General features: G+C 32.6%; 1 protein-coding gene across 3 annotated transcripts in view; it reads left to right on the top strand.

Moving 5' to 3' along the window:
* The window catches only part of LOC111085850, a 45,060-nt gene that overhangs the window by 26,681 nt on the left and 7,483 nt on the right, over window positions 1–10,896 (top strand). The window contains exon 1 of one of the 3 annotated variants that reach the window (XM_022386348.1): window positions 7,347–7,418. The exons of the other annotated variants lie outside the window; for them this stretch is intronic. The gene's annotated coding sequence lies outside the window, so the exon portion shown is untranslated. Of the gene's footprint in view, window positions 1–7,346; window positions 7,419–10,896 lie in introns of those variants that run through there. 3 annotated transcript variants of the gene reach the window in all.

Genomic DNA, 10,896 nt, shown 5'->3' on the forward strand with positions numbered 1-10,896 from the left:
CTCTAGTCTACCATTTCAAAAAGTATGGATAGCTAGAGCAGACAGTCCTTGTGTATCTCTGCGCCACATATAACAAACAGCTACTGTCCCTCTTATTTTGTCCTACATATTAGCCCCCCCAGTGGCACAGCGGTATGTCTGCGGACTTACAACGCTAGAATCCTGGTTTCTATACCCGAGGTGGGCAGAGCACAGATAGCCCATTGTGTAGCTTTGTGCTTAACTACAAACACACAAACCTACATCTTAAAGTCCTATTGTCTCATAAACATATCAACAAGTATACAATAAAATAAAGTTTACATTCACCATTGTCGGAACAAGAAGTTTACTGCGCATGACACAAAGTTTGAGTGTGTTACATTCACAATTTTATTAAAATATTTTTGTTTATGTTATACCAATTAGAATAGCATAAAACTTTAGCTAATAATCGACATTTTAATAGTATGTAAGTTCTTAATCCTAAAAGGCAATATTTATAAAAAAAAAAGAATTTCCCCTAGTGTGACCCACGTGACACATTTTCTCTAAGCATCTTCTCTTCTCTATTTTATCCATCACCCTTTGAAAAGTCCGAAATTAAACGTAAATTTCTCATACAAACCATAATTTATATAGTCTTTAATTTTGTTTGGTTACAGAGTTATCAAATAGAAAATCAGACCCCTCCTGCCACACCCAGATGTTGCATCCCCTCTTTCAGGATTTGATAATAGTTCTCTATAACGTTTAATTATATATTACATATAACCAATAGAAAGTCAAGGTCTTCATCTATCAAATGACGTATTGTATAACATTATGTTCTGAACGTTATGTGTCAATTTCACTCAGAGTACAAGCATCGTTCCCGTGAGAAAGTTAACGCCTATATTATATGAATTTTTAACGGCTCTTGTCGCATAGTCAGAAAGACAGAAGAACATTGAGACGTATGGGAAATTGTCTACGTTATGCATGTTATTAGTCTATGTTCTTTGGTGCATTATTTAGTGTATTGCTACAATTAGTATAAAAAATTAGGTTTAACTGTCATCGACAATCGATGGCAAGAAAAAAGAAAATTAGTTAAGTACTTTACTTCTTGTTTTCATGTCCATTCTTTATTTATTATTATAAAATAACTTAAATATAAAAATATGGATATTTTTTGGTTAGTTAAGATTAGATTAGGTAAAATAAATAATATAATAAATATATTTCTCGTGGGTAATGTAATTCGATAGCATAACGTGAGTTACACATTCCCCAAGAGATTTACAATTTATAATAGCGTGGATAGTAGTTAGACACGGTTCAAAGGACAATCAAAATGGCAATAAAACAATAAAATTTAATTATAAATAGATGTATAATTTTACGAGCTTAAAGCTACTTAGGATAAATGAAAGTATTTTCATGTTACAATTTGAGGTCATTCTAGAAAGAAAAAAAGGGTAATTTAGATTTATTTCTTTTTTTTTGTGGTTACGAGGTAGGTCAAATTGACTGATTCCATTTTGAGATAGGGAGAGAAAATAACAGATAAAATACGAAGTTTTGACAAATAAGGTGGTTGCAGTCGAGCCAGGAGAGATGGTTTTATAGAAAATCATATTAATAAGGTGGTTGTAGATGGTATTTATGGACAATCAGATTAACAAGATGGTTGTAGTCGAGCTGGAAGAGATGGTTTTATAGACAATCAGATTAATTATAAACACATGTCACGCATGTACCAATATACTCCCCTGCGTGCGCATGTACCCAAATACTCACCTGCACGCGATTGTATCATTATAGGCACATGCACCAATATACGCACATGCGCTCGTATGTACCATTATACACACCTGCGCGCGCATGTACCATTATACACACCTGCTCGCGCATGTACCATTATAAACACCTGCTCTCGCAAGGACCATTGTACACACTTGTGTGCATGTACTCAAATACACACCAGCGCGTACATTTACCAATATACGCACATGTGCGCACATGTAGCATTATATTCACATGCGCGCGCATGTACCATTATACGCACCTGCACGCTCATGTACCAGGAGAGATGGTTTTATGCATAATCAAATTAATAAGGTGGTTACAGATGGTTTTATAGACAATCAGACAGCTTAAACATGCATGAACAATAACTCATTAAAACTAATATTTTAATTACAGAAAATAATCAAATCCTTTTATCAATTGTATATCGTGAGTTGAGATTTTACTTTGGAGGTACAGTGACTAAGAAAAAAAAAGAAGTGTAGAAATCCAAAGAATAGAGCAAAGGTGCTCTGTCAGAATACTATTTGGTTTGTGAACAAAATCTGGCATTACTTATAAACTGTTTTTCAAAATTCATAACCTACGAACAGCTTTATAAGATGTGATATTAATTATTTATTTCTAGACACAAATTAATAATTCTTTACACGAAGGTAAGTAATAAAAATTAACTAGTGAAGTTTATTAAATAACGATATCATAAATTTATTCTTACTGGCACTGAAAAACAAAACAATTTCCTCCATAATTGAAATAGTGGTTGAAAGAACCATAAAGAAACGCTTATCAAGGATATTGATTGATTTATTAAAGTATATTATGAATGATGGGGTTGTTCAATCGCTGCCCGTGACGCTCATAACGCTATTCAATATAAATACTATGATTATAGAAAACGCTAAGTCATATTGCTACCAGCTAATTTACTTTATAGGCGTAACTAGAATTTCAAACCAGTATCTATAATTCTAAACGAATCCAAATGTAATAATAAAACCCACTTAACAGTCAGTTCGCGTGAAAAGTCATATATATATTTGTCTGTCTTTAAAAATATGGTTAAGTACGTTTTACATATTTTTTTCCAAATCAGCAATAAGGATATTATAATATATGCTTCTTGAGTTCAAATCAATTTATAGATTGAAAATCAATTTTACTTTTGCCAATTTATAGCACTGTTAGCATTGCTTGTACAATCACAATAAAATACAGATACGATTTCTGGGTCCTATTTACCTATATATGGATGCTTTTGATAAAAAGAAGTTTATTAAGGGCTTAATAAATTGATACAAGACATATACAACAACATACGGGCAATATAGAAACCACAGGACTAATATTATGCAGCCCCCCAATGGTACAGCGGTGTGTCTGCGGACTTACAACACTAGAAACCGGGTTTCGATACCTGTGGTGGGCAGAGCACAAATAGCCTATTATGTAGCGTTGTGCATAACTACAAACAAATTAATGTACAAATGCATGCTACCAGCTTCTTAGGTGTCACATCAAGTAGAGAAGTTGAATTTGGCTAGCATAAATCACCTTATGAACTTAAAAGATACAAACAAGTTTACACTTAGATGGCTTAGGTATTCAAAATGTGGCACTTAGTGTGGTGCAAAAATATGACACTTTATAAAAAGGAAATCAGGGCATTTGTTGATGATGGTATGAGTGATAAATTCCACAACTTTTCAGCTGATTAGACACCCACTCAAGTAAAAGAGTCCAATTTCATAAATACAAAATTGCATCAATTTCTGAGATAAAGATCCTTGTGGCTAACTGTTTTCTAAGATTAATAAAAATCAAGAAACATATTTTTCCATGTATTACAAGATTTCTGAAGAGCACAATGAAAATATTATGAAGGATGCGGGTCGAGAAGGGGAATTTTTTCCTGTGATATAACACATTTTATCAGTATGATTTCTTTATTATGAGACCCTAATAGCTGATAAAACTCTCATACGTCTTGTTACTAAATGCACAAGCAACAAAAGTGTTTGCAAAAATTTAGTATGATGTAGGGATGAAAATGCCAAAAAGTATAGAAATTGTGTAGTGATGAATATACAAGACCGTACAAAAATTCCTACATATGTAGCCAGTAAGTACTTAATATATCTTACAAGCTTATGGTTCAGTTTCACTGCTTTTATTCAACTGACAGAAATTCAACATATAGTTGTAGATGAAAGTTATTCTTGTAAAGGTTTGGCTACTGATATAGTGATTTTTGAAAGGTTTTGTGTATTCATTGCTATCTCGTTTCTATAATTTTTTGGTTTTGACATCATACTCAATTTTTGCAAAATGTTTTATTGGTTGTTCCCCTCTTTTTTAAAACAAATTCAATGAAGTAGGTTGGTAAATGAATCTTTGTTTTATTTTATTTTTCATAATACGATCGAAAGTTATATATTGTTAATGTCACATCAGTTTTGTCGGTTTCTCTAATTTAGGATTATGTTGGAGGTTAGTGAAGCTGGAATGGTATCTCCAGGATGGTACAAATACCCTGGAGTGAATATCGTTAAGGTGGTATTTACAGAACCCACGATTTCTAACTTCACCCCAACTCGCTGTATGTGCATACAGTCGACTCCATCACATGCTAGGGTCTTTTCATACATATCCCAGGCTATGAAGTATGATACCATTCATACACACAGCTGTCAGGCTCGACCGCACTGAGAATTTGAAGAAAAATAGATTGCTATGAATGTATTGTTATGATAATGAAGAAACTGGTGTTTTAAAACTCAGACATCAATAACATGTACACAGATCTGCCAGTTGCTTAAATACTTGATTTTCTTGATACCTTAATTATTAATCTAGATTATTCTTTATTTATTTATTTTTACTGAAATTGTTTTGTCAATTGTTTATGCAATGAAAGTCCACAAACGGTCGTTATATAAGAACAATTTGTGCTGCCATCTAGCAACCAGAAATGAAACTGTTACTTATGAAACATGGAATAATATTACTTATAAACTGAACTCACTAGTAAGTAGTAGTTTTCCTTTTTATCATATCCCCACAAAAATACGCATGGTAGAAGAACAGAATAACATTTCTGTTATACATGCTTCGAAACACTTAATAAGGGCAATTAAGTGCTCAAATAAGGTTTAACTCAACTTTGGTAGTTATTTGTAAGCTCCATAGAGTAATAGATTGAATGCGACAACCATTTTTTTCTCGGTCCATCCCTACATACTAAGACTAGTGATAATTTAGTTACCTTAGCATAAATATGGACATTTTGAGCTCAGAACAACATGTTAGATTCAAATATACTCTAGTTTACATTTACTTCTATGTCCAGTGTCTATCTTCTCTTGAATTAGTTAAAAACAGACCCACGTAAAGATGCAGCTGTCTGTAGAATATGGACTTTATGCTAGAGATGACAGTATTAAATATTTATGGGCTATATGCATTACGGGTGTCGAAACCAGAATTTCAGCGTCTTAAGTATGTAGACTTACCGCTGAATCACTGGGAGGCAAATATTTATGAAATTCACCCATAATTCAAAGAAATGACGAGTTAAACATTTCACCATGCATATCTGGAACATAAGTATTCTTCTTAATATGTAAAACCTTGTGGAAAAACATCGTTAGTTTTGAAATGTACATTGTTCAACCTAGCCTAACATATATGTAATCGTGATTTCTCACATGGTAATTGAGCCAGTTCTAGAAACAATATTGCACACCAAAGGTATATGTATTCCTTTGCATGTGAAAAATACAATGAAAATTTGCCCAGTTATATACATATTAAAGAAGCGAATCACAGAGCATTGTTTCTGCTACCGTTGATAGCGCCACAAAATCTACAGAAGTTGAAATCAATCACAAGAGAAAATTGTAACTAATTTAAGTTATATACGAAAATAATTATGCATCTCATCAGAACTATACGGTGTTTCCTTTTATAACAATATCTATGTAATGACTGAGTCAGAACTTCTGGGAATGTTTGTAAATATCATCGCAAAACGTTTGAATTTCTTGTTCTTCTTTCTTCTTCTTCTTTTTTATTACATGATAACTCAAAAATCAAAGCAATGGTGTCAACTAATTTCACTGGGGTGACATAGTTTCATACGGAGTTATCATTACCCTTTCAAACTTGCTTTCTTACAGAAATTTAGTGTTCCCTTCAAAACCTTACGTACAGGTGAAACAGATGAAAGTTTGTTTGTTTGAAGTTAAACACAAAGGTACACAACGGGCTATCTGTGCTTTGCCCACCATGGGTATCAAAACCCTGTTTTTAGCGTTGTAAGTTCGCAGACATACCGCTGTGCCACTGGGAGGCAAGGTGAAAGTAAGGTCAAGATTAGCTAAATCTAGCTTTCATCATTTGTTCATCTTCAATGCTGTAGAATGTAAAATCCACAGCACATTAGCCCATATCAGGAATTAATACTTATACCATGATACACTGAGGAAAGCCAATACGTTTTTATATGTCTTAACTCACAGAACTGAAATGTAAGCAAATCATATGTATTAGATCTAGCTAGGAAACAAAACAGCACTAATCAGTTTTTTTTGGGTGTAAAAGTGCCTTAAAATGAGTGTGTAAGTCAAAATTCTCTCACTAATTTGCACACTAAACTCAGTTATAGTAAAGAATTTTGAGTACCATCTGATGAATGACTTTACCTCAGATGTGGGAGACATTCTTACAAAAAAAAATACGAGTATTTTCAAAGTGTACTTCTCATAAGTTTATAACTTGAAGTCCTGAATTATATTTATTTTGTAGCAAAAATATTTGGAATTAATTTTAGTTCATCAAGTTTTCAAAATTGCATATAAAGAAAATGCGTGCTTGCTTCTTGTTGGTAGTGCAAAATGTGGCCTACTAGACGTTTTGAAGTCATAGAAGAAAGGGTCAATAAAGTTCTATTGGTTAATACAACCTAATAAGGCTTGAAAATAAATTCTCAGCTGACCGTAATGGGCTTTTGTTAGCTAATCTTATTTAACATGTTTTATCTTACAGAACTGAAGTTATTTTAATGAATTTGTTTAGCGTCTTATACAGACTTGACAGAATAAAAAAATGTGAAAGCGTATTCGAATAGCCTAATATAGTAAAATATTTATACTGAGTACAACTGTTTAACAGAACTATATAATAGTCTTCCGATTTATCAACTCTTCAAAAATTCAGTTTTCTTTGGTATGGTTATCTACCTGGCATGGACTTCTCAATGCTATAACATAGGATACACAAATAAAAGTCTCTCACTGTCTCATGGATCTTAATAAACTAAGCGATTTCTTAAGAGAGTTTTCTTTTAACTATGAAAGATGTAGTTTCTTAAGAATAAGAATATACATATATATTTAATTGTTATTAATATTATTTCGTCACTTTGTATATTGAAATAACTATATGTTTCTACAATCACACCTGTATAAAAACGCAAAATCATAGAATTGTGCACACGAAATGTCGCACTCAATTCTTATTCACGGAAATAGTACGCAACAGTAGGGTAATCAATATCATCAGACCAGACAAGGATACTGGTATTCAGGTGTGGTGTAGGAACATTTTCTACGCTGAACCAGAGTTATACAGACACATATGTATCAACAGTAAGTATAACCTTTCCATCCACTTTTGCAACAACTAATTTGTTACCTATCCGTGTAAGATCCTAAAGCATTGTTATTATTAGATAATAATAACTTCTGATAAAACAAAGCTGTGTACTACAGGCGAAACTAAAAATCAACCTCACCATCAGTACAGCTAAATAAGTACACTTTTCTTACGTTTCTAATTTTAAAGATTAGGATGCATTGTTTCATCAATTGTTACTCTCGTTGTTATCAATATTATCGACAGCAGTCCCATTAACATCTCACGAGGTTCGGCCAGCTTAGGAGATTTAGGCTAGTTCTGAATACAAATTCTAAGCTGACAATGAAAAACAATCTTCATAATAAAAGTGTAATGATAAGCGGTAACTCACAATAAAAAGTAATGACATTTGATATAATAACATCGCCCATAATAAGGCAGGTGATACCTTATCGGCTAATGAGTGAGGTTTTAATGGCGTGTCTTTGCTAATCGCCTCAACCTGAGAGAAAGGAATCAATTACAGAATTGCATTAAGCTTTCACGTGCTTCTTCGGATTTTAATGTGAAAAGTAATCAATCATATCGATGACTACTTGTTACCGTAAGTTTCCTATAAGTGCATTGATTGGACAAATGTTATTTTATACTTTTAAGTCTTCAATTTTACTAACTTGTTTTATTACCTACTTCACTTCATGGATTATTGTAAAGCTATGTTTATGTTTTTAATAACGTGTGTAATTAATTTTATATCCATCCGTACTTAGGAAAATTCTCTATTTAACATAAAAGCCAGATGTAGGATTACTTAAAATTATTTAATTTTACACATATTAGCTTTAATAAATTTTTATCATTTTTTTTTCTATAAGTCATCTAACTATCTTGCCTTTTGTCTTATTGTCGATTTCATATATAATATATATGCTAACTTAAGTGCAACTATGTCAATCAATTATGCTAAATGACTTAGGGAACAATATTAAATCTGATCAATAAACATCAAAGTTAGAGCAGTGTAACAGGCAGATGATGACAGTTTAATAAGTAACACACGTTATTATAGTAAAATGCATTTTAAAGAATGGATATTTTATATATTTAACTAAAGAGAACAAATTAGACTAAATTAGATATATCTATAATTTTGTTTACTGAGAGAAGACGTAAATTTCTTTTCACTGAAATAAAAGTCTTTATTTCTTACACTGGATATATGTGTTCTAATAAAACGAATATACTGTAATTTTTGAAGAAATATTTTCTGTTTTACGTGCAATTCCTGATATAAGATAGATGTTAAAATAGCAAAACAAGAATCTATCATACATGCCAGTAGGCCTACAATTTATGACAAAAATAAACTGTAGACATTTCTTTCCACATTCCTCTTGATTTGTCCAGATACCTGTAAAAATAGCATTTCATATCTATCTCATGTCTCCCACAAGACGTTGCCTAAAAGGAATTTCGTCCAATACCACAACCCAACATGAAAGACAAAAGATTCTCTGAAACACTATATTTGTCTACCTTTTTCCATCTTTGGAATAATTAGAAGGACTAAACTTGTGAAACATTTTAGAAAAAATTATCTTCCTCTAATATGAAAACGTCGATACATATTCTGATTGTGATAACCAAACTCAAGCGTTAAAAGTGATTTAGTAACTATAATGTAGCTTAATTACAGTTGTGAAAAGATGTTTTAAAACTATAACTATGTCAAGCAAAATATTAGATTTTACGAGCGGTTGAGAAACTTTAAGGTTCATTGATGCATATATATTTGATTTGATTTGTTTTAAATTACTGAATAATTAACTTTATTAAAAGGCAGCAAAAAGGATGAATTTTATCTCATTTATGCATAATTATTAAATAATTGATTATTTAGTATTAGTTGCTCTTCTAGATCTGTATGGGACAAATAAGAAAATTTAAGATCAGAATTTGCCTGTTACACACACACACACATGTATATAATAGAATCTAGTTGACACGTAGAAGAAGGAGACTCATCAAGGATAAAACGTTTTTGTTCATTATTGATGCTTCGTCTATTATTTGAACCGAAATTCAGAGAGTTTTCTATAAACTTGAAATTGACAGAACTAGCGTATAAACTTCAGATCCTCCAAATCTTGATAGCCTTCGCGTTCCAGTCCAGTAAGGCCCGGCATGACCAGGTGGTTAGGGCGCTCGACTCGCAATCTGAGGGTCGTAGGTTCGAATCCCCGTCCCACCAAACATGCTCGCCCTTTCAGCCGTGGGGGCGTTATAATGTGACGGTCAATCCCACTATTCGTTGGTAAAAGAGTAGCCCAAGAGTTGGCGGTGGGTGGTGATGACTAGCTGCCTTCTCTCTAATCTTACGCTGCTAAATTAGGGACGGCTAGCGCAGATAGCCCTCGTGTAGCTTTGCGCGAAATTTAAAACAAACAAACAAACAAACCAGTCCAGTAATGGTCCACAAAATATTGGTGGATGAACACCAAACATTATGAGAATCGTATAAGACAAGATTCACATACTATTAAAGATATCACTAACTGAAATACCCAAACGATGTTTTATTACACTCATCTTTACCCGTTTTTGATTATTTTACCAATGAAAATACACGATAAAGTAGTAGCAATTCTTAGAACTGTTACAATGCAACACTACAATTCCTGCATATTCATACATTTTGAATTTAGTTTAAAAGTTCTCAATGAACAAAAAGTATTATTAAAACGGTGTACGCTAATGCTTAGACGAATATCGTTTCCATGGTAACCTTGAAATTCAAGGTAATTCTAGATCATATAACGTGTAGGTACTTGAGTAGCGTGACGTTTATTGATTGTTAAGGTTACTGTTTAAATGTAAAATAAGAAAACTAAATATCAGGGAGTAGTCGTTTCTAGCGATAATAAGAGAAACTGTAAAATCAACATGTTAGAATATTGCGATTGCTACCTTTATAACAGTGTAACCATGGCTACCCTTGTTTGATACCTCGGTTCATAACGTATTTTAAGTTAAATGTTTCACTTAGTAGCAATTTAAGTCATTTAATTTGAGCGTTGTGATAAAGCTCTTGTAAATTGGCAGAAATATGATATAGCGTTGTTGTTTAGATTTTCTTATCCCATTTGCTATTGATACTCTAAACAGTGACCTTTAGTTGAATCGAACAAGTAAGCTACGTATACTTATTTCTTTAATGTTGTGGCTTTAGTGGTACAATATTTATGTAAAATACAACATGGCCCTAGAGGATAACATTGTATAGAAGCGAAGTACTAGATTAAACCACGTATAAATATTTCTGTAATGTAGTGGCCTTAGTGGTACAGTTTTTATGTAAAATACAACATGGCCCTAGAGGATAACATTGTATAGAAGCGAAGTACTAGATTAAACCACGTATAAATATTTCTGTAATGTAGTGGCCATAGTGGTACAGTTTTTATGTAAAATACAACATGGCCCTAGAGG

Source organism: Limulus polyphemus, unplaced genomic scaffold (genome assembly GCF_000517525.1).
Source record: "Limulus polyphemus unplaced genomic scaffold, Limulus_polyphemus-2.1.2 Scaffold29, whole genome shotgun sequence".
Lineage (NCBI taxonomy): Eukaryota > Metazoa > Arthropoda > Merostomata > Xiphosura > Limulidae > Limulus > Limulus polyphemus.